The 25,210-nt window shown below is 40.7% G+C and overlaps 1 protein-coding gene and 1 pseudogene across 3 annotated transcripts in view; one reads left to right on the top strand and one right to left on the bottom strand.

Moving 5' to 3' along the window:
• Window positions 1-25,210, top strand: part of NELL1 (neural EGFL like 1) — a 950,583-nt gene that overhangs the window by 113,225 nt on the left and 812,148 nt on the right. The window lies entirely within an intron of this gene.
• On the bottom strand, window positions 10,913-11,021 carry LOC128566272 (uncharacterized; annotated as a pseudogene).

Here is a 25,210-nt window from a genome sequence, read left to right as displayed (position 1 = left end):
ATTTTGACCAATTGAGCTATTTTTAAACATAATTTTTCATTTTTTGTCTCTTACCTCTAATATTACTTCATGGGAGTAAGCACAGTTTGTTGAGTTAGACCTGTAATATTGAAGTCATTCCAGCCTGACTCAGGGTGCATACCATTGACTAGCTTGGGGATTTCTCCAAATAGTTTCCAAGGACCACTGGGCATATAAAATACCCTTAGGAATTAAGAGTTACAAGATTAAATCAACTTAGGAAATGTAATATTCTCTCTCTCTCCAAACACTGCAGTAAATCTTAGACTATTAAAGGCTCTTTAAAAACATGCAATGAAGCAGTAGGCACTGTTCTAGGCACTTCAAATGCATGGTTGCTCTTAATCTTTACCAAGTGACCAGGTATTGTCCCCACTTCGTGGATGGGAAAACAGAAGCATAGATTACTGGTTGCTTTGTTGAGAGTCACACGGCTAGTGAAATGATGGGGCTCAGAGTCAGACCCGGCCATCTGTTTCTTTAGCACATTTTCCATACCAGGGTATTTTATTGGCTTTTTAAACTTACTCAGCCTTTCCTGTAGTTATTTTTATCATGCGTTATTTTTCTTTTCTTTTTTTTTTTATTGAAGATATTAAGGCTTATATTTAAGTAAAGTTTGTAAGTGCTACAATATAATTAATAAAGGAATACTTAATTTCCCCTTACACAAACATTTTCCCCCAAATGCTGAGTTTTTTAAAATATGATTTTAATGTATTCAATTTTTTTTTTTTTTTTATTGTTGGGGATTCATTGAGAGTACAATAAGCCAGGTTACTTTTCAATACCATTTAGTTGAACTAGCAAGCTAACAAACATTGGGAAATGCTACACGTACAGCATTGATTGGTGGCCACATGGCTCTTTCAGTCTACCAAAAAGCAGCCTCAAAGAGTCTTGTGACTCTGACCTTGGTGGAATAGGTGAGGTTAACTGAGAACAGGTAGTGAGAGGCCATGTAGTATTTGGCGGGGGTTGAACCTTGTTATAGTGTTTTGTCTGTGATTGGCCCTTGGACTTTGCCTTTCGGAGGTCAAGACATCTGGTGAAAGAGGCTGTCTGAATGCTGCAGAGGTGTCCTGTGTCTACCGAGGCTTTGTGGACAGTGGGGCAAGGCCTGGAAGTGCTCTGCCCGTCAATGTCCAGAGGCAGAAAGAGGGGCTTGAACTGCAGTGTCTGCTTCTAAAATATTAGATGAGACTTTTTAAATTGTAGAAAGTTTCAGATGAAGTTAAGATAAATCACTCCTGAGATGTATAGTTAATGAAATACGCAATGTGTAGGCTTTATTGATGTTAAGTTTCTCACTTTTAAACCAGTGTGGATTCCAGAAGTGGGTGGGTGGGTTGGTTAAAATTCAGACACCTTAAGCTTGAGGAAAGCCATGAGAATTTAGGGGAATTTTTTTTCACACTTATTTTTGCAAAGGATCTGAAATACAATAAATATAGCAGCTCCAGAGGTTGCAAATAATGTCATTTTTCATCTTTCAGAGTATTTGGGGGGCACTTAATTTATTTACTACAGCTGTATGATGCCCAAGGAACAAAAAGGTAATCCACCTGATCCCTCAAACTCTTTTCAGGCAAACTGTTTAGAAAAATCTGTAGTGGGTATTGTTGGAGGGTGAGAAGAAGTTCTCAATCTAGACTGTAGTGTCAACAGAACTTGGACCCTTTGCTGGTTTTGAAGGCTGTTTTGATTTCCCCACAATTCTGGGTACAGGAATTTTGAGCAACCTTTCTCAGTGGTGACTGTTGGCACTTGGCTGTTTTGGGATGACTCTAATTTTGGCTTGGAGAACAGTCGTGTTTCTGAATAAATGTACAAAATTTATGAGGTCTCTCCTTCCTTGACAAAAGTGAGTAGAAGGCAGATAGTTCTGTATGCCTTGGATGCCCTCTAAGCCTGTAGTCAATTTAGGATCTTCTATTTGTTCTGTCTATTCTCCTCCTCTTCTCTGAAAAGTTACTACATCCCTTTTATAAACCAGGTGATGTGCTAGCAGGTGGGCAGATTGAAATGTGTCCTTGGGGAAGACAGGTCATTTAATAATTACAGCACAGCATGTTATGTGTGTAGCATATTATGTTTCTCCTTGGCTTACCACCCTTCATTTGCTTCCCCACCAGTTCAGGATGGAATCCAAAGGCCTAGCCTGGCTACAAGTCTGTGCGATCTGGCCCCTGCCTGCCTCTAAGACTTCATCTCCTGTCCCTCTTACATCAGCTCAGCCACACTGGCCTCTCATGTTTGTTTCGCAGAGATGTCCAGCTCCCTCTTGCCTCTGCTCTAAGGCCTTTCCCTTATCTAAGAATACCCTTTGCCATCCAGGACTCACCCCTTCCTTCCTTAGATGCCTCTCCCATGTTCATGCCTTATTATTCGAGAGGCGTTTCTAGATAGCCCTTTCTAGCTTCGCCTCCTCTCTGCCCCTGCCCTATTTGAGCCCTATTACGCTGCTTTATATTTCATAAACTATCACCTAACACAATATTTAGTTCTTTTCCTCTCACTCTGCTGTTAGATGAGCAGCTCAAGTGCAAAAATTTCATTTATTTTATTTTTTTCTCAAGCACTTTAAACCAATGCCTGCCTCCTCCTAGATGACTAGTCAGTATTTCTTCTACTGAAACACTGAGAATGAAGCCACTAACTCTTCTACAAAGTTAATGGAGGCTTTATAGAGAATATGGCTTTTCAACTGGGATTTGAAGCATGAGTAAGAGTTTGCCAGGTGGAGAATTTGTGGGCTGGAGATACAAGTGGAGGGAGGGAGGACGAAGAGTATTTCTGGGCATGAAAACTCCATGTGTGTGGTACAGTACTCCTTTTTTCTCTCTGCCTCTCCCCCTCCACCAGTTGCCTCTAGATTACAAATCACTAGCCAGCTTTCTGGGAGAGTTTCCACTGAGCTTCTTATTCTCAGGCTCCCACACTGCAGTAAGATGTGTCAAGTGCCTGATTGAGCTTAAGTATGATTATGATGAGGTTGGGGAACGTATGGATGTATTCATTCTTCTGCAGTATTATTAGCACAGAACCAGCTCCTTCTGTGGAGTACACAGGGGTTTTGTGTGCTAGCAGAGAGATTGTTAAACATCTTGAATTGATTGTAGGGTAATAATGTCCATCTCCAAAAGGACTTGTTATGATTGTAAAATGTCCAACTGTTTTCATACGATTAAAACCTAGGATGGAGTTAGATCTCCACTTGGGCTTTTTCTCACTCTGACACTTTAGAATTTTAATTGAGCCTTGGCAGCCAGATCTTTAAAATGAGATAATGTTCAAACACTGTAATTAAATTTTTAAGAAGGGCAGCAATAACTTACATACCAACAGGCTCAGTCCGGGTTCTGTAGTGATTCACGTGTGGCTGAATCTGACTATCAGGGCTGCTCTCTTGTTCATTTCTGTGTTACTGAGGAACACTTTCTCAGCAAATGAGGATGTGACATTGAAATATGATTTTAGATGTTGTCCTAAATCTCCTGAATCCTTGGGAATTTGGCCCAGAAATGGCAATTTTAAATAAGTTTCCAGGTGATTCTGATGCAGACAAATAAATGGGGATCCCTGCAAGCTTACTGTGCCATATGTTCTCTCTCACGAAGGGTACGGAGAAGAAATAGCCACCTGATGAGAGCAGGAAGGCAAGCCAAGGTTCATGGGAAGCATTCAGAAATGTCCCTGCACCTTCTCATAGGGAATACTAAGAAATCTGTATTGATTAGGACATAGGATTGACTGCTGAAACAGACTAAAATAACAGTGGTTTAAACAAGATGAAAGGATAATTCTCTTTTATGAAGCAGTTTCAGTGCAGGTAGTCCAGAGTTTAGTAACAACCTCTCGGGTCAAGAACTGGGCTCCTCTATACTATGGCCTTGAGGTTTGTAAGGTCCTCTGCACGTGGTTCATGATGGCTCACCCCCATGCCCAGGCTAAGCCAGCCAAGGAGAACAAGGAGCAGTGAAGACCATGCTCTTTGCATATGTAACTTTCACTCATATCCTACTGGCCAGAGCTTGATCACATGGCCACACCTAGCTGCAATGAAGGTGGGGGGTTGGCCTTTATTGTGGGTGGCCATCTGCTTCACTAAGATTGTAGTACTAAAAGAGGGAGGAGGGAATGCATATGATGTGGGGACAGCCAGCATTCTCTGTCTCAGAGAATAAGACAGTCCTTCAGATTGTTGGTGAGAGAGTCCTGTATTCCTCTCTGGACATATGAGTGTGGATCCTTGGAGAATTAATTTTTATTACACGATTCTGGATGAAGAGCTGGTTGGAGGATCAATACCCCTCCAGGAAGATCAACCAAAGGCTAACTGCAGAAGCTGGCTTCCTCTGAAATTCTTACCATAACATTCCTCTAAGCTAGAAAGAGCTTTGGTTGGAACGCATCAGATATAATACAGCTTAAATTTGTTTGTGCATGTGAACATGACTTTTGCATAGGGCAGGGGGTCAGTAGAGAGATTATACTCAGTAGAGGGGAGGGACATTAGCATTTGCTGAGGGTTTGCCTTTGTGTGTTAAATGCTTTCCATATGGGATAGTGCATTACCCACCCAGCAGATCTGAATTTCAGACCTGGCTGTGTTGCTTAATTTAACTATTAATTTAATTACCTATAGTTAATTTAACTATAATAATCTGAGATATTTGTGCTGGAATTGTTGAAATAGCCCTGGTGTGAGCATGGGAGTGTGGAAAGAAGGAAGCATGGCTTGGTTTATCTGAGTCTCGATGTGTAAGATGGGTATTCTAACAGTGCCTGTCAAGAGGTGAATATTAGTGCATAATTCCTCATTCCAGATCCCCCATGGCTTATGATATGTGAGCCTGGGTGGTCAGTGCCAAAATAAAATTATTATTATTATTTTTTTCGCCGGGGCTGGGTTTGAACCCACCATCTCTGGCATATGGGACCGGCGTCCTACCCCTTTGAGCCACAGGCGCTGCCCAATAAAATTATGTTTTTATTCTTGTGATAAATATAAATGAGACAACCTTAAAACTCTAAAGACACCATCAGTGCTCATCATTGTGTTATCAAACAGAGCGGCAGGAAGCAAACTTTCTCTATCCCTTGGAAGGGATTCTTGGGGCTCACAGTAAGGGCCTATTTTCTCATTGACTGTTTTAGCTAGGGATGTTGGTTGTTCACATAAAAGACCAATGCAGATAGATCTGGATAGGCCTCTGTCCTGGGTAGCTCTTCTAGTGGAAAGTCAGAGATTTAGGCTCTGTCCACTTTGTCATTCTTCCTTCTTCAACATGTGGTTGTCATGGTTTCTCTGTTGGTTGTTTCCAACCCAGCAATCAGAAAGAGAAGGAATTTATGTTCACAGTTTAGGCCGGTCTGAGAAGCAGCATGCATTCCAATGCTGGAACACAGGGGCATGGCCACACCTGATAACAAGACAAGCTGAGGGCTGGGTGCAATGGCTCACACCTGTTATCCTAACACTCTGGGAGGCCGAGGTAGGTGGATTGCTTGAGCTCATGAGTTCAAGACCAGCCTGAGCAAGAGTGAGATTCCCCCCCACCTCTACAAAAAAAAAAAAAAAATAGCCAGGTGTTGTGGCTGGTGGCTATAGTCCCAGCTACTCAGGAGGCTGAGGCAAGAGGATGGCTTAAGCCCAAGAGTTTGAGGTTGCTGTGAGCTATTCTACCCAGGGCGGCCGCAGCAGCAGCGGCAACAACAACAACAACAACAACAACAATAACAACAAAAAAGATAAAAAGCAAGAAAAAGAGAGGCTGAGAAATGAGTCCTTATTCTGTGCCAGGAAGAAAGTGAATGGGTTTAGTGATGAGCTAGTGTTCTTTTCCATGCTGAGTTAATATGTACTGTCTTTCTTACTTTTGACAACACATCTTTTCTGTGGGGAGAATGATAAGGTTCTGAGAAATTCTGCTTAAGTGACTTCCATCTGTTGTGATGAGTGTCATACATTAAAAACATCTAAGTCCCAGAGGAAGCCTTTGCCAAAAGCTCCTAACTTTGTGCCACACACTGCCAACAGTTTCAGTGTCTCTTTGTTGGTGCCAGAAATTTCATGTCCCCCACAACATTTTAGACATGGTGTCATGGAGCAGAAAGAACATCTTTAGTGTTATATAAACTTGTGTTCAGATCTTGGATCCACCACTTACTGGCTGTGTTCTTTTAGCTCACTTTATATCTTTGAACTTTAGTTTCCTCACCTGGTAAACTGGGGATAGTAATACCTGCCAAATGGCCATAGTCTGAGGTTTTAGGACAATCTCTGGCACATAGTAAGCATTAATAATTAGTAACTATTTTTTATTATTAGTTAGATTCCATGCTTTCTGTTCTTAGTCCAAATATCATAGTCTAAAATTTTCTGAATATGTTGTCTACCTTGCATTTTCTACTCTTGGAATAACTATTAAAATCAGTCATATTTGATAGCCAATCTCAATACCTAACTTGCACACACTAATGACCCAGAAAAGAATTAGTGATGGAAACCCCCACCCAAGTTCATATTTATCTTAATGCCTGATAAGGAGGAACCATTTTCCTGGCACTTTTCGTTTTTTTTTTTTTTTTTGTAGAGACAGAGTCTCACTGTACCGCCCTTGGGTAGAGTGCCATGAGGTCACATGGCTCACAGCAACCTCTAACTCTTGGGCTTATGTGATTCTCTTGCCTCAGCCTCCTGAGCAGCTGGGACTACAGGCGTCCGCCACAATGCCCGGCTATTTTTTGTTGCAGTTTGGCCAGGGCTGGGTTTGAACCTGCCACCCTCGGCATGTGGGGCCGGTGCCCTACTCACTGAGCCACAGGCGCCACCCTTCCTGGCACTTTTCTAAGGAAAATTAGGGAACTTGTATTTACTCAGTTCTTCCTGGGGATGGTTGGAGATGAGTACTTTATGCAACTGTTTCGGGGTTCCTCTTCCCCAGTAATGGGTGATGTACTATATTCGTGCCTTCAGGCCTTTTTGCTCTGAGATACCCACCTGATCTCATGTAGGATGGGAGAAAACTTAATTTCTTTTCATTCCTTGATCTCTTTCTCATCATTTTTTTCTTTCTAGAAAGTTAATTTTAGTCAGCTTTAGTGTCTCACTTTTTAACTGTTCTTAAGGTTTTACTTTTCTGCAACTGTCTGAGACAGATGGAATATTGATTTTGCCATTGGAACTGAGGTGAATTGATGGCTGCCCTTAATTTATTGTCAGAATGATCCAATGTCTGGGGGGCACATGAGAAGGAGAAGCCACGAGCCAAGGTTTGGCTGAAAAAGTATGATTCAAGAGAGTGTGTTTAGAGGATCCAGTTTTCCTTTTCAAGTATAAAAAAATACTGTAAACATTTTCCACTGGGACCCCAACCACTAATGGTGGCTTCTTTGGCTCGACTTCTTAGGGGAGGAAACTAACTTTATTTATTTATTTATTTTGAGATGGAGTCTCATTTTGTTGCCCTGTGTAGAGTGCTGTGGCATCATAACTCACAACAACCTCAAACTCTTGGGCTTATGAGATCTTCTTGCCTGAGCCTCTGGAGAAGCTGAGACTAAAGGTGCCTGCCCCCACACCCTGCTGGTTTTTGTGTTGTTAGTAAAGTTGTGATCTCACTCTTGCTCAGACTGGTCTTGAACTTAAGCAGTCCACCCAACTTGATCTCCCAGAGTGCTAGGATTACAGGTGTGAGCCACCATATCCAACCATTAATTTATTTTTAAGCTTTTACTTTGGAATAAACTTTAGACTTGGAAGGAAGTTGTAAAATTGGTAGAGGGAGTCTTGTATATCCTTCACCCTGTCTTCTATAATGTTAATATCTGGTACTCTTTCTATGATAAAATTATCAAAATAAGGAAATTAGCATTGCTACAGGACTAAATTGTAAATTAGCCCAATTACATACCTTCTTTGACTTTTACCAGTTTTTCAACTGATACCATTTTTTGATTTTCTGCATTAGAATCTTGTCCAGGATCCCACAATGCATTTAGTTGTTATTTCATTTTAATGTGCAAACTGTGACAATTTCTCAGACTTCTCTTGTCTTTCATGATTTTGACACTTTTTTGAAGAGTATGGCCAGTTATTTTGTAGAACTCAGTTTGAGTTTCTGATATTTTTCTCATGGTTTAGTCATGCATTTTTGGCAAGGACATCATTGAAATCATGTTGCCTTTTCTCCATGCATTACATCGAAGGATTTCTGGTGTTCATACATCTTATTACTGGTGATGCTAACCTCGATCGCTTGGTTCAGGTAGAACCTACCAGGTTTCTTCACTATAAAGTTTCTATTTTTTCTTTTGTAACTAAAAGGAGCAATAATTCATAATAAGGTCTCTTCCAGACGCCAAATGAGAAACTACTTTTGAATCACTAAAGTGAGAAGATGTGTTCCTGTGGGTCTGTATGTGGAGGAGGAGGAAGGTTGGAGAGCAACACTTCAGTGATACCTGGTCTTAGCCCATTTCTCACACTCTCTCAACTTCTTTCTTCTCCTCATTCACCTAACTTCTTCGTGGCTTAATAGGCCAGCAGCAGTTCTTTTCATATTTCATTGTAAGATTTTCTTGTTAAAGGACATTCTTAGCATGAAATAGTTTTCCTTGGCCTCCTGGTGTGATAGAAAGGGAGGAACTCTTTTTGTAAGAATGTATTTCCAATAGGCAAGGATGTACTTTATGTGATCATAAAACTTTTGACACTGAAAACAGTTATTTCATCATAGACTTCATCCATTTTGTGTTGCTAGTGCAGAATACTGAGGCTGGGTAATGTATAAAGAAAAGAAGTTTATTTGGCTCACTGTTCTGCAGGCTGGGAAGTTCAAGAGCATGAGGGGGTGGTGCTGGCTTCCAGTGAGGGGGTCCTGCCACATCATAACATGGTAGAAGGTCAAAGGGAAAGCGGACACGAGTGAAGAGGTAGAAATTGGAGGAACAACCTCCCGCTCTCCTGGGAATGAATGCATTCCTGTGGGACCTAATTCATCCCTGTGAGAAATTTTCCAGCCTCAGGATAGCAAGAACTCACTATTGTGAGAATAGCATTAACTCATTCATGAGATATCTTGCCACATAACCCACACATTTCCCACAGAATCCCATTTCCCAGCATGACCACATCGGGTATCAGATATCGACCTGAGTTTGGGTGGTGACAAATGGTACACAAACCATAGCCATTACCTTTTTAAAAAGACTTGACTTTTGATATTTTTTCGATATTTGAAAGGCATTGCCCAGAAAACTCTCTAATCACAAAGTTTCAATAACAGTTTCAAACTCTACGAGCCTAGAAGTAAAAATAAAGTTTCCGGTATCTTCTTGTAGCCTTATGTCCAAGACCAGAGAAGAATACCTTCTAATATCTGGTAAATTCCTTCCAACCTGCATGTCTGAACAGCTGTGCTCATCTTGTAAGACCTGGTTGCCGACAGTGTGGCCTGGAGACCAGGGGCAACAGCAGCATTTGGAGCCAGTTAGAAATGCAGCAGCTTAGAGCTCAGCCCAGACTTTCTGAATTACAGCCTACATTTTAGTAAGATGACTTACCTGTGCCCTAAAGTTTGAGGAACACTTTCAAAATGCACTGTGTTCAGAGTAGCTCCACCTCCTAGACCCCTGGATGTTCTGAGAGGATCAGAGTTAGACTAAGGCAGCTTCATGACAATGGCCACCAGGAAGCTTCTTCAGCCTTTCACAGGTATGATGGAGAGGGGGGCTATAATTGGAATTCTGGCTGTGCAGGATTAATTGATTAATTTTGAAGCACCCTAGCTCTATTGGAAGGTGGGAGGGACTCTGGGTTTACCAGCTTCCTAAGGCTTCATTAACTGTGAAGAAACCCTGCAGCCTAGAGCCATCTCATCTACCCTATGAACTACTGGAGATGGGGCTTAGGTACTGCGTTTGCCTAAAATAAATTATTCTGAAATCAATTTCCCCAATGGCTAGTTTACGTAATGGTAATTTCCCCTAATAGCACTACTCACATAAAATTCATGTTTGTGAAATTTATAAGAATTCACATGTGATAGGAAGTTAAATTGGTTTTAGTGAAATTTGGTCTCAGATAAAGCTGCTTTAGGAAAATGTTCACTTCCATATATTAGCTCTGGGCAAATTGATTTTAGATGAGTTGACCTGATCCAGGTGTCCTCTCCTGAGGAGGGTACAGAGGTATAGCAATAACTTCTTTTTGGGGAATGTGTAGTCATTATTTCCACTAGCAGTAATACTGGCTACAGAGGAGGCTCTGCGGTGCCAAATGGGCTGGGTGGGGACTTGTTATACTTGCCTTATTAATGGCTCTCTGAGAGATTTACCACATAGCCCTCACTTCAGTATTTTTCTATGAACACATATTAACACTTAGGTCTGTCTGGGCCCTGTCTTTTAGGCTCATTCCTAAGCACAGTTCTTCTTGGCGACCCTACACTTTTCATGTAAGATTCTTTACAATGCTCACATTTAGCCTGTTCTTACCATCCTAGGTGGCTTTGTCCCATTGGGGCTTAAACTGATCCAGGCTTTGTCATAGACTGGGTCCCTTTCCTTTCTCGTATTTACCTGTTTTTAATTTTACATTTATTAGTGTCATTATTTTGTTAACATCTGCCTTTCTTACTGGGTTGTAAGCCCTGTGAACATATGGACCCCGTTTGTTTTTGCTCATCATTGTTATCATCAGAGCTTAGTATAGGGCCTACCATATTGTACAGACAATAAATATTTATGGAATAAATGAGTGAATATATTAATGAACCTCTGGTTTTTATTAACAGTAGTAAATTACATATGGAACACTTCACAAGCGATTGAGATTCATCAAACTGCTTTGACATTGGAGTTGGTAATCACTATTGTCGAAAACAAAAGTTTCTCATCAAGGAGGCAGTCCAGTAAAAGTAATATTTAACTAATAATACTAATAATAAGAACAGATACTATACTTGATCTTAGCCAAAAGGCCGAGAAGCAATTAATGATATTAATAATAATAGCTGACATTTATTGAGTTCTTGCAGCATGCCAATTATAAGTACTTTTCAATACAGGCAGCCCCCAGGTTACACGAATGAGATAGGTTCTGTAGGTTTGTTTTTAAGTTGAGTTTTTATTATGTTGGAACACGTACATTTGCCTATTACCCGCAAGAGCCTCTGTTTGTAAGGGTGAGTTGTATGTAAGTCAGATGTTTGTAACTTGGGAACTACCTGTACCATGTATATCACTATATATATATTTTTAGTTTTCCTTTTTAAATTTATTTCAGATTAGTAAGAATGTACAAATGTTTAGGTTACATTATTTTCATTTCTAAGGTAAAGTTGAAGTTGTAGTTGAGCCCTTCACTCGGGGTGTGCTAAACACCCTCACATTGTGCACATTAGGTGAGTTCCTGCCAATCACTCTCCCTTCTTCCCCCTCCCTTTTCCCTCCCCTCCCCCTTACTAAACTATACTTGTGTTGTTTTTTTGTGTGTCATTGTTTATATATTGGTTTTATATTAGTATTGATTACATTGGATATTTTTTCCCCATTCTTGAGATACTTTACTAAGAAGAATGTGTTTTAACTCCATCTAGGTTAGTACAAAAGATGTAAAATCTCCATCTTTTCTTATGGCTTAACAGTATCCCATGGTATACATATATCACAGTTTATTAATCCATTCCTGGGCTGACGGGCACTTGGTTGCTTCCATGTTTTGGCAATTGTGAAATGAGGAATTGTGAAACTGTGAAATTTCTAGCGCAAATGTCCTTGTGATAAAACGATTTTTTTTTCCTTCTGGGTAGATACTTAGTAATAAGATTGAGGTTGACTTTTAGTTCTTTGAGAATTCTCTATACTTCTTTCTATTAGTTTGCAATCCCACTAGCAGTGCAAAAGTGTTCCCTTCTCTCCACATTGTATCACTATGTTTTATTGAGAGCTCACGTCTTCCTAACTGAAGCAGTCGGGGGTCACGAGACCGTGGCACTCATTCTGAGTCTCCAGTACTGTGGAGCCATCAGCACCATGGACAGAGGAGGGTTTGCCCTGCTGGTGAAGTGTCAGTGTCTTTTCCAGCTCACCCTCTCTTCCCAGTAACGCCTATGGTCGGATGGTAGTTTTAGTTATGGTGAAGAATAGTCTGTGTTGATTCTTATGGTTTTCTTATCTAAGAGAGTCTGGCTTAGGCATCATCATCTTAGTTTTGTGTCTTTAGTTATTATTTAACTCCTCTCTGACTTGTCTTCTTCACTAGTTAAATGAAGACAATGATAGTCCTTCTTCCATAGGATTGTTCCAAGAATTCACTGAAACATGGTGTATAAAGTACTTACCAAGCTGGCATGTGCTAAGACTTGATAAATGTTAGTCGTTATTATAATCATTATTTAACTGGCGCTTTCAGTGAATTTTTTCCTATGAGAAACTTTTATTTTCTCTAACAGTTATTCTCACCTTCAATGTCACAACCTTTTGTTCTATCACAGCCTTTTGCTCTAAGGTGTGCCTCATGGGATTTGTTACTAAGAACCAGAGATTTGTTATTCATTTATTTGTTCTAAAAATATTTCTTGTCTCTACAATACATTCAGTGCTATGCTAGGCTCTGCAGATAGAAAGATGAAAAAAATGAACATTATCCATGTATCGAAGAGATTACAATTCAGCAGGCAAGGATAGATGTCAACAAAATAATGGGAAAAAATGAAGTAGAAACACATAACTGTGATGGAAATAAACATAGTCTCATGAAGAAACCTGGGTGGTGGTAGGGAGTACATATCTGTCTGGCTTTGCTGGGAGCCGACATTTATGGATGAGTAGAAGTTATTTAGGTCAATAATGGGGTAACGGCATTGCAGATGGTGGGGGGAAGTATGCTGTGGTAGGAGAAAGCATAATATGTTTAAGGACTTGAAGAAAGGTTTGTGTGTAGAGAGCTAGGCAGGGAGCAAGGAAGCTAAAGCTGGAAAGACAGGCAGGGGTCAGCACATATGGGTTTTTGAAGGCCGTGTCTCAGGATGCTAGTCATAGGCCCAGTAACCATGAGAATCCATTGATGGATTTTAAGCCTGGGAGTGGGAGTGCTTGGAAGAGCTTGATAATATTATTGGATTTTTATTATGAAAAAGATGACTTTGGCTGTAGATTGGATAGGAATGGGCCAGAGTGGATTGAGTGAGACCTGATAGAAGGCTGTGCAGGTACTAGTAGGGGATGGTGGTGGCAAAGATGAGTATGACAGCAGAGAAGGAGATAAGGAGGAGATGGAGATGGTAGATGCTTAGGAATAAAAGCCAAAGAACTGGCTGATGGTTTATACATCAGGTCCTAGGGAGAGAAAGGTATCCAAGATGATGCTTAGGTTTTTCTTCTTTTATTCTAATGTAGACTGTAATAGATGACCAGATTTTAGGGGAGAAGATCAGGAGTCATATCTAGTGTAACAGAGGAGAACTGGGTTTTAGAGGGAAGGTCAGGAGTCATATCTAGATGGAGTTTCAGGTATCCTAGTTGGTAACTAGTTGGTGAGTAGACAGTGGGTTTATAAGCGCACAGCTCAGAAAACAGGCCTCGACTGTAGATATAAATTTGTGGTTTGTTTATGTAAAAAAAAAAAGTACCCTAACAGATTAGAATGGAGTAAGGGTGCACAGCAGTCAGTGTTTTTCAACCTTTATTATCTCCAGCATAATTGAACCTATAGTTAAATTTCTAGAGCACACTTAAATTATGTTGATCAAAAAAAGAGTAAGGTCCAGGTGCGGTGGTTCACGCCTGTAATCCTAGAACTCTGGGAGGCTGAGGCAGGTGCATTGCTTGAGCTCAGAGTTCAAGACCAGCCTGAGTAAGAGTGAGACCCCCATATCTCACTGGGGATGGTAGCCATGCTTGTTGTCCCAGCTACTTGGGAGACTGAGGCAAGAGAATCACTTGAGCTCAAGCACTCTACCAGGGTGACTGAGTGTGCTTTGAATGTCTTTTGAAAATAATTTAATTAATGATCTTTAAAAATTTTCATAGCAGACCTAAGATCCTTTCATGGCACCAGTGAAAATCACTAGTACATAGGGTTACTGATCTAATATGCTTTCTGAGAGGAGGAAGAACTGGAGTTAGAGGTAAGGTACCAGAAATTTGACTTAACAAGTGACACTTGTGGGAATGTTTTATGCCCAGGAACATTATCTGTCTATTATGTCAGAAAATGATTTGAGAACCTGTAGACAGGGCTAAATGTCAGAGCTTGGCTTTGTCAGTATTCTACCACTTACCTTTCTGGCTGCTGCACAACCCCTCTGCTCCCTGCACACATCTTCAGTACTGTTCATTCCTATTCTTTCTCTGTTGCCTGAGCTTGCCAGACACATTCTTCCTCCAGGTTTTTAGTTTCTTTTCTCTTTTCTGATGTACCTTTCTCACCCTTCTTCCAGTCTAGACAATTCTTCTGCACCTAGCTTCTTTTTAAACTTTGTATTGTTGACTATTTTTTCATATATTTTTTATTTTACCTTATCAGGTTGCATGCAGATTCCTTGAGGTGAGGCTCATATATCAAAGGTCTTTATAATATTATTTAGTGCCTGCTGCTTACTTAACACTTATGGCCATCCCTTGCGTGTGATTTTCAATCTTGCTTTCACAGTATGTAAGCTAGCTTAGCCCTGAGAAAATGGGACTTTACCTAGTTCTAATTTGGATTTGTGCGATAAAGAAGTACGTGATTTTAATTTGGAGTGGGAGAATATGTATCAAATTTAAAACTGTAAGAGGAAGCTCTGTGTGTAAGAAAGATCTGTTCTTATATTAAATGAAAAGAGGATAGAACAGTGAGAATAGCATGCGATCATTTGTGCTAAAGAAGTGAGACACAGTAATATATTCTTACTTGCTTTCAGAGCACTAAAAAACCTTGGAAGAAAGGACAGGACTTTTAACAAATGATGCTTGAACAATTGGACATTTGTATGCAAAAAAGTGAACTTCATACAGACTTTACACCTTTTATAAAAATTAATTCAGGTGGGTTATATACTTTAATATAAAACACAAATCTATAAAACTTCTGGAAGAAGATGGGGAAGAAAGTCTACATAACCTTGGACGTGGTGATGAGCCTTTCGACACAACATAAAGAGCATGATCTATGAAAGAAAAATTTGTTAAATTAGGTTTTATTAAAATGAAAACCTTCTGCTGTGCCAAAAACATTATTAAGAGAATTTAGGAAAGTAAGTTGCAGACTGGGAAGAACAGTTAAAAAGCACAAATATTTGATGCAGGATTTGTTTCCAACATATAAAAAGGACATTTAAAATCCAACAGTAAGTAAACAACCCATTTTTTAAAATGAGCAAAAGGCCTAAACAGATATTTGTGTAATCTGAATAAATTTATGTATTAATGTTGGTTCATTAATTGTGACAGGTGCATTGTACTAATGTAAGGTATTGAGGAAAATTAAGTGTGTGGTATGTGGAAACTCTTATTATTTTTCTGCAACTATAATACAATTCTAAAACAGTTTAATTAAGAATGTTTGGAAAAGCATGAATCCTATGTACTCAATTTTGATATGAGGACAATTAATGACAATTAAGGTTATGAGGGGGGAAAGCAGAAAGATGGATGGAGGGAGGGGGGTGGGGCCTTGGTGTGTGTCACACTTTATGGGGGCAAGACATGATTGCAAGAGGGACTTTACCTAACAATTGCAATCAGTGTAACTGGCTTATTGTACCCTCAATGAATCCCCAACAATAAAAAAAAAAAAGAATGTTTGGAAAGATACATAGGACACTAACATTAGCTGCCTCTGAGGGGTGCTGGGTACTGCAGGTCAGGTGCAGGGTAGGAGGGAAAGTTTTCACTGAGTATCATAGATATATTCATTAGTTTATTTTTGAAATATGTAAATAAAAAAATCAAGGAAATGAAAAAACTGAAGACTATTTCTTGTTTGGGAATAATTATATTGTCTCTCTTTAAGTCTTTAGTAAAAGTATAGAAAGTGCTACGTATGTGTTGCTCATTAGTATAATTACAACTACTTCTGTTATTATTTCAGTTTCTAGTTCTCAAAATTTGATATTCATAAACATATTAATTTTGAGTTCCTGGAGGTCCAGGGTTGTATATCTTAGGCTTAAGATAAAGTGCAGTTGTACAATTTTAAGCTCCATGCCTTAGGCCTGGTTGTTTAATAAATATTTTATTTGATTTTATTTGCATGATTTACCAAACGAAAGCTAATGACTCCTTCTTCTTTTGTACCAGTAAATTAGCTGATTGGTTGCTTTTAGTTCAAAATTTTTTTTTCCATTTAAAATTTTTTCTGTCTTCTCTTTCCTAAATTTCCATGTCTTATCTTAGGGTTTTCAGTGTCTGGGGAAGTTAGAAGCCAACCTTTGAAAAACAGCCTGGATAATACCATGTGGATTTTTAAGACTGTTATAGAACTGTTTTGAATTGGCATAAAGAGCCTTATTTTTACATTTCATTTAACAGTGAACACTTTGTTTTCACTCACAGAGGCAGTTTGTAATTGCTGTCACTATTAATCTCTTGCTAGATGTTTGCTAAAAGGGTTGAGTACAGGACTAATATACAACTTTGCAGCTACAAGTAAAACCACCAAGCCAAGTCTAAACAAGAGAAAGGAGGAGGCAGCAAACACTTTTTTTGAGAAAAGGCAGGATGTGTGAGTTTTCAGCAGCATCACACCTCCCTGAGGCTGTTTATTTCCGTGTATGTAGAAAGAGATAAGGAAAATTATGATCAATATTAGACAGGAGGCATTTTGTAAGCTGACTTACAAATGTTTCACTTTATTTGCAGAAGAAACCTGTGAAGTAGATGTTTTATTTTCCACTAGTTGAAGAAAAGGAGGCTTAGGGAAATGATGTGTTTTACCCAAATTCACACATGGATTAAATAGTGTAAGGAAAGACTGAGTAAAGTGAGGGTTGACTGGGCTCTGAAGCTCCAGTATACCTGGTCGATTCTTTACCTGGTGTATATTTTTCCCCCTGATATACCACAGTGTTCTGAATAAAGGAAACAGGAAAAATTGGAATTTTGCCAAGGTAAAGTAGGACTTTCCTTTTCCTTAGTCAATAGCTCTGTAGACTGGGAGGGCACTTGGAGCTGGCACCCAAAGATGTCTGATTCGTGACTGAGGTGGTCACTGCCATTTGTGTAAGCAAGAAGCTTCAGGCCAAAATGTTGGGGTTTGATACAAGAAAAATAATGGATTGAAGAGCGAGATACCAAAGTGTTCCTTAGGTATTTGTTTCTTTAAATAGCTACTGGACATCAAGTATTTTAAAAGAGCTAATAGTTTATTAATATTAAGCTAATTTTTTTCTAGAACTCTGTCTTTTATATAGGTAAAAGCAAATGCATAGTTTTATGTCCGGGGACTATGTATAAGCAGAAAATTGACACTTTGGGGTTTGGCGATCTGGCCAACGACCCAGGCATTCAATAGAGATCTACCTAAATTATAGTTTCAGTATTTAAAGGTAAGTAAAAATCTATCCCTGAACTTAGAGTGTTCCAAATTCTATTGATATATACAAAATCACCCTCACACTTATTATGCTCATCGATTCTGTGGGTCAGGCATTTGGACAGAGCCCAGAAGGCGTGGCTTATCTCTGTTCCACAATGTTGTGGCTTCAGTTGGGAATGGTGGACAGTCCAGCTGGAGGTGTTTTCACTCACAAAGCCACTGTTTATAATGGCTGTTGGCTGGGCTCCCAGTTGGGGTTGTCAACTGGAACACCTGCGTGCTGCCTTCCCATTATGGTCTGGGCTTCCTCACAGCATGGTGGCCTCAGGGTAGTTGGAATTCTTACAAGGTGACTCAGGGCTACAAGCACAAGTGTTCTGATGAACAAGATAGAAACTATACTTATGCATCTGTGCCCCAGCCTCAGAAGTCACCAAGCATTACTTTTGCCTTCAGAGCACTGATAAGTACACCCAAGGTTCAAGGGGAGGAGTCTCAGGTGTCACCTTTCAGTGGGAGGAGTATCAAGATCACATCATAGAAGAGTATGTGAGCTGGGAGATACCATGGGCATTTTTGGAAAATACATTTGCCAAACAGACGATTAGACCATGTAGTGTGGGTTATCTCTCATCCACGGAGCAGGAGATGACGGGTTCCTGCTTCCCGCTATATCCTTTTATCTATAGAATAGCAAACAGCTTTATGTCCTTGGTAACTTCTCAGGTGGTTTTTTTTTTTTTTTTTTATTGTTGGGGATTCATTGAGGGTACAATAAGCCAGGTTACACTGATTGCAATTGTTAGGTAAAGTCCCTCTTGCAATCATGTCTTGCCCCAATAAAGTGTGACACACACCAAGGTCCCGCCCACCTCCCTCCTTCCCTCTTTCTGTTTCCCCCCCATAACCATAATTGTCATTAATTGTCCTCATATCAAAATTGAGTACATAGGATTCATGCTTCTCCATTCTTGTGATGCTTTACTAAGAATAATGTCTTCCACGTCCATCCAGGTTAATACGAAGGATGTAAAGTCTCCATTTTTTTTAACGGCTGAATAGTATTCCATGGTATACATATACCACAGCTTGTTAATCCATTCCTGGGCTGGTGGGCATTTAGGCTGTTTCCACATTTTGGCGACTGTAAATTGAGCTGCAATAAACAGTCTAGTACAAGTGTCCTTATGATAAAAGGATTTCTTTCCTTCTGGGTAGATGCCCAGCAATGGGATTGCAGGATCAAATGGGAGGTCTAGCTTGAGTGCTTTGAGGTTTCTCCATACTTCCTTCCAGAAAGGTTGTACTAGTTTGCAGTCCCACCAGCAGTGTAAAAGTGTTCCCTTCTCTCCACATCCACGCCAGCATCTGCAGTTTTGAGATTTTGTGATGTGGGCCATTCTTACTGGGGTTAGATGATATCTCAGGGTTGTTTTGATTTGCATTTCTCTAATATATAGAGATGATGAACACTTTTTCATGTGTTTGTTAGCCATTCGTCTGTCGTCTTTAGAGAAAGTTCTATTCATGTCTCTTGCCCATTGATATAAGGGATTGTTGGCTTTTTTCATGTGGATTAATTTGAGTTCTGTTTGTTCGTTTTTACCTTTCTTCAGTTTTGTGTTCCTGTACCTCTCTTTACCGAGTCAAGGTAGCCTAATAACCTCTAGACCTTGGGTGATTATCGGTACAAGTTGTATTGTTTATGTCCCAGTTCAGGGTTAAGCCACATGAGAAGCCTCCACTTCATGTGGTCTTTCAGGGATCCAGGCTTTTTCTTTCTCATGGTGCTGCCACCACTGAGGCCTCAGAACCTTCCACTGACCTGTGTGGATAAGGCATGACCTCTGTTAACTGCTTTCACCTCTGCTCATGTTTCTTTGATGACATCCACTCATTCTCTCTTTCCTAGGTTCAAGGAGATTGGGGAAATGAAGCTGGTTATGTGCCCAGGGAGAAGGCGGGGTGTGGGTTTTTAGCTGTGCTTGCTACATCTGCCCTCTTCTGTCCTGGCTCTTGCAGGCTGCTAAGGAGCCTGGAGCCTGAATGTGGACAGGAACCTCGGGGAGGAATGCAACTAATGACCAACAAGTCATTCACTTTCTTTAAAAGTTTATTAGTTTGTAGAATCATACATAAATTATAGGAATTTAGACTTGAACTGAACCTTAAGGAGTGTTTAGTTCAGTGGCTTAAAACTGATTTTAGAGGTGGATCTCTTTTATCAAAACGAAATCTTATGAGAAACTCCAATTGGTGTACAGAAAGTAAAGCTGCTTGTTTAAGGAGGTTGTAGCCTGGTATTTTCCCTCTCCCAGAAGATTCTAGGACTCTTTCAAGGAATCCTAGGGTGCTATGGGTCAAATCCAGCTACTCTATTCAATAGACAGGAGAAACAGGCATGGAAAGGCAGGGACAAGGTTCGGCAAAAATGACATGGTTTGTCTATAGCTGGCATAAGGTTGCAGTTCAAGCCTCAGTGTTCCCAGGCCAGTGCTCTGCACTACTGTTTACTTAAAAATCGTGCCGTTGTCTCTTTTTCAGTGTGCATAATGACCCCTGGCTTGAGGTGGGAGGTGGGACACCTGCCTGGTGCTCTCGGCTTCTTTTCGTTCCAGCAGTGGACAAAGGGGCCAGAGAAAAGGAGAAAAGGCTTCTGCATGAACACCAGTAGCATCTCCTCAGGGTGATGATTATGAGGCATGAGGGCCAGTGCCTGGGTCTGGGAGGGACGCCTTGGCAGCACGGGTCTTCACGGGGACCATAGATGAAGCCATCTCAGTTCACTTGACCTCTTCTGCCCTCTGACCATGATGGGATCCTGCTGCTGTACCCAGAGAGGAGCTAGTGTGGTAAAATCAAGCAGACCTGCATTTGCATCTTGGGAGTTATGCAGCGAGACAGTATCATTTTGAGTCTCTGTTCTCACTCTTACAATGTGAATACAGTCGCAACTGCCATTGAAGACTGTTAGCAGAATGAGAGCGAATATATTTCAACACCTGGGCAGCACAGAAAATAAGGGATGTTGCCAGTGGGAGCACCCACTTGGGTGTCTGCCAGACTCAGGGTCGAGTCATAGCTCTGTGGCCTAGGCCTCAGCTGCATGAGTTTCTTTTTTTTTTTTTGTAGAGACAGAGTCTCACTTTATGGCCCTCGGTAGAGTGCCATGGCCTCACACAGCTCACAGCAACCTCCAACTCCTGGGCTTAAGTGATTCTCTTGCCTCAGCCTCCCGAGTAGCTGGGACTACCGGCGCCCGCCACAACACCCAGCTATTTTTTGGTTGCAGTTCAGCCGGGGCCGGGTTAAACCCACCACCCTCGGTATATGGGGCCGGCGCCTTACCGACTGAGCCACAGGCGCTGCCCCAGCTGCATGAGTTTCGTATGTTTAATTTATCATCTGTAAAATGAAGTAGTGGTTAAAAGTGTGGACTACTGGTTGCTGCATAAATTGGGGTGGCTGCTCTTGGGTTGCTAGTTCTGTTAGTCTTCAGCAAATTATTTAAACTCTCTGTACCTTGTTTCCACCTTTTATACAATAAGGATGATAATAGTTGCTAATTTTTAAGGTTGTTATAAGGATTCAATAAGTAAATATTTGTAGAATAGCCCCTGGCTCATAATCAGTGCTCAAGAAGTATTTGTTAAAGCCCCTAACTAATATCTCACAGGTCTGTGGTAGGGACAATTTTGATATAAAACATAAAGACTTCAAGGCAATTCTCCTGGTAATGACAAGTACTCAGTAAGTATTAACTATTATTATGTCACTAATGTTAGCTCTATTGTTTTTCTTGTCATTGTTACTCATAAAGGTAGAGTTAACCATTGTTGAGGCAATGGCAAAAGTCAGTCGGGAAACTGACTTTTTTCATCATCTTCAGGATTTGGGGAAGTTTTCTTTATATACATGTGGTGACTAGTTTCTACTTTTATAGAAAGTAGCTGGCTACAAGTAGTCTGGCTGTTTTTCTCCATGTCCCAAGAATCCTGCAAGGGGGACACCCTGGGTTGGAGTGTGGCCTTGTTTCCCAAATCCGTGTGGCTTGACCTCCCCACCCAGACTCCCAGGAAGCCGTTGTTTGTTCAGGGCCCCAGCGAGGCCTGTCGGGATGTAAGCAGGTACTACACTAACTCTAGAGCTCTTTGGGGTATGGTGTGTTTCTCAAAAATGCCAATATATGTTCTTATGGAATAGTTGGAAAAGATGCTTTCTAAGAAATGTTTTGCCTTTACTAATGAGTTAGTACTGGGTACTATATAAAATTAATGTTTACTGTTTGCATCCTTGTATATAGAAGCCACGCTTTCATCCAGCAATAAATATGTTAACATTTTAGGTGTATCTAGTCTAGTATATGGGTTTCAATTTTGGAGAAAACGATGAACATTTTAGTAAAAACAACTTGGTTGATCTTTATATACCTGCATGATTTGGAGTTATTGTTTCTGAATTTTGTTTCCAAATATGCCATGAAATTCAGATAGTCCTTACGAAATGTGACTTTAGTTTGTGGTAATGCTAATGGTACCTAATACCGACGGGTGGGCTTTGGGGGAATTATTTATGTTTATTCTGAGTAGGGTCTTCCTAAGACTTAAGCAAAGGGTTGTGTTTAAAAAATTCAGCTATATGAATACTGGGTGAGAAAGATTTGCCTTTACGGTATTTTATGTGAAAAGACTTGGGGTGTTAGGTGATGGAAAGTTGGTGAAAGGATCAGGATACTGTCACAGTTGTGCACAGCCCTGAGAAAAACAGGTGGTAGTGTGCTGGTGTCCCTGTACTTTGCATCAGATCACATCTGCGCAAGTGCCTTTATTCCTGGATTCTGTGTTTAAATGGAAAATGGATTCATTTGACTATACCTAGAATGTGGTGACCAACATGGGGAAAGATCTGGAAAGAGAAAGTAGGAGGAATCCTTGTCAAGGCAGGGCTCATAGTTTATGTAGGGAATGGGAGGATCCTAGGACTGAAAAAGAAATTCAGGAGGGAATATTACTGCTGTTTTCAAATATTCAGAAACAGGCTTTTCTGGGAACAAGGCAGTTTGTTGGAACAACACACTTGGCTGACGTCTAAGGCTAAAAGAAGAAATGCTGTTACAAAACCTAGCTTGTCATTTTATAACCTATGTGGCTGCCCTTTCGTCCCCTCCAGACTCTCCAGGAGACCCCAATGCTCTTGAGGCCTGAAGAGTAAGAGCTCACCAGATTCCCAGCTTGTCATCACTTCCAGGGTCCTTCCTCTGCCTGCCATCACTGCACACCTTCTGTTCACTTGCTCGTAGCATCAAACTTCTGCTCCCCTCCCCAGGACCAGCTGGCCAGGAAGTAAAGCAACACCTGGTGCGCTCTACTCCAGTGCTCATTCATTGATGTGCACGTGAATCACCGGGGGCCTTGTTCAGAGACAGATTCAGATTCAGTAGTTCTTGGGTGGGACTCAATAATCTGAATTTGCACAGGTGATGCTGATGCTGTTGCTTCATATACTTAGAAAAACAAGAGTCTACTGCAAATCATTTGTCTCCCCTCCAGTCTACAGCCAAATCCCATGGGGCAGCATGGCTGCCTCCTCCAGGTTGCTATCAGGACTGAGCTTCACATCGCTATTAGCAGAGGGTTACTGCCTGGAAATATTGCCTTATTTTCCTCCCAGCCTTCATGAAACAATTTTATCCAGATGTCACTTAGACATTTAGTGGCTTTATCATCCCTAGGGCCAGTATCTAACATGTTTTTTCAAAAACAAATCATCTTGACTTTCATCTAAACTGTGAGAGACGCAGCACTTTTTGAATATGTACACGATGCTGTCAGAAACTTTATTCTAAGAAACAAGTATCTACTTGCCTAACCTTTAGGGCAGATTTCTTTTCTCACAGCTATATATTTGTGATTACCTGAAAGTAACCACGTACGCCAATGCTTTATAAAGTGATCTTTAAAAGATCTGCTTATAATACACTGATTACTTTTGCTCAATGAAGCTGTAACCCCCAGAATAACAGTAATATTTGCTTCCCTGCTTAATAGTCCCATCAGGTGATCTTGATGAACATTTCTAATTATCATCGATTACAATCCTTTTAAGGTCATGTTAAAGTAAGTCAGAAATTTCTCATGACGTGTGAATCTTGGTATGGTTTCAAATACAAGATCGTGCTGTTTCCCCCTCAAAAAATGGCAGAGAGTTGACCAAGAGAAACAAATAAGGAGTGAAGAAAAGCTGTCATTTAAAGAGTGACTGCCCCTGTGATGGCCACACCACCAGACTGTGAACAGCCTCCGCAGGGCCTGTCCAGGCCACATCTGTGACTGGGGGGTGCCAGTGTCTAGAGGGCTCAGGGAGCAGGTGGACCCCATAAAGAACAAGGGTTTGAGGAAGGAACCCTGGGGTCACAGTCAGGAGGCTCTTCTGCTGGTTCTGGGCACTGCTTGTGGGCGATGAGGGCTGGTTGTTTGTTCTCAATAATAAATCAGGGGTCATCTCAGCAAAAAAAAAAAAAAATGACTGCCATATGTCAGGAAAATGGCAAGTTTATTATCCCTATTTTACAAATGCATTCGCATATGATTAGAGATATTGAGTACCTGGCCTAAGACCATGCAGCATCTGTGCAGAAAACCAGTGTGATCTTGTGTTTGAAACCATACCAAGATTCACACGTCATGACATATGGCAGTCACTCTGGTCAACATACAGATTGGTCAACGCAAGGAACGAGGCCTACTGTACTGATAGGTACGTGTGGTACATGTCTGGTCTATGAAAATTAGGTCCACTTGAGGTGGGTAATGTAGGGAGGCGGTCAACTGTGGAGATGCTACTGCTGTCATTTGAGTCCTCATAGAAGATGCATTTTGTCTTTTAGATTAAATACCGCCTGGCTGGTAGGGTTAGTCAACTCAGTGGATTAGAGGAAAAGCACCAGGTTCTTCCAGATGTAGGCAAGCTAGGTTACCTATCCAGGCAAGCAGCTCTTGAATTATCTGTATGAATGAGGTGCTGGAAGTTAGTGTCAGCTGAGGCCATCCTCACTATTTTGTCATCATGCTTCTGAGATAAGCAACAAACTGGTAGAAAGTTCGCAGGATAGCAAATTATGTCTTAAGTTTAAACCTGACCTGAGGTATGTTACTTAATCCTGAATCTCAGTTTATCTTTAAAAAGGGATAATAATGTCAGTCTTGTAGGTTTTTGTGAGTGATGAATTAGATGGCATATGTGAAACACTTAGGCCAATGCCTGGCCCCATGTTAATGATGATGACACATTTCAGAAAACAGGCCCAGGAGACAAAATAGTTCTGTTACCTATGGAAGAACAAACCCTGGTGTGTGTCTGAGGAGCGTCCCAAAGTTGCTTGTTGCATTTTATTTCTGAAGTGCAGAGTGCAGGGGTGGCGCTAAGGATTTCTCATGGGTCTGAAAAACATAATGATGCTCTTGGAAAAGAAAACACTCAGTTGCACATTCCATTCTGCGATAATTTGAAACACTGATTCCTATGTGACTAGCTTCAACTTCTCCACCCACTCCTTATTTATCTAGGAATTGTCCAGTTATAGCTTTTTGTTTAGGGGAGGGGAAAATGACTAATCCTGTCACTCTGACAATTTATTTCAATCCCTGATGTCCAACAAGA

This window comes from Nycticebus coucang, chromosome 14, assembly GCF_027406575.1.
Source record: "Nycticebus coucang isolate mNycCou1 chromosome 14, mNycCou1.pri, whole genome shotgun sequence".
Classification (NCBI taxonomy): Eukaryota; Metazoa; Chordata; class Mammalia; order Primates; family Lorisidae; genus Nycticebus; species Nycticebus coucang.
This window is presented reverse-complemented; position numbering and strand designations above follow the sequence as displayed.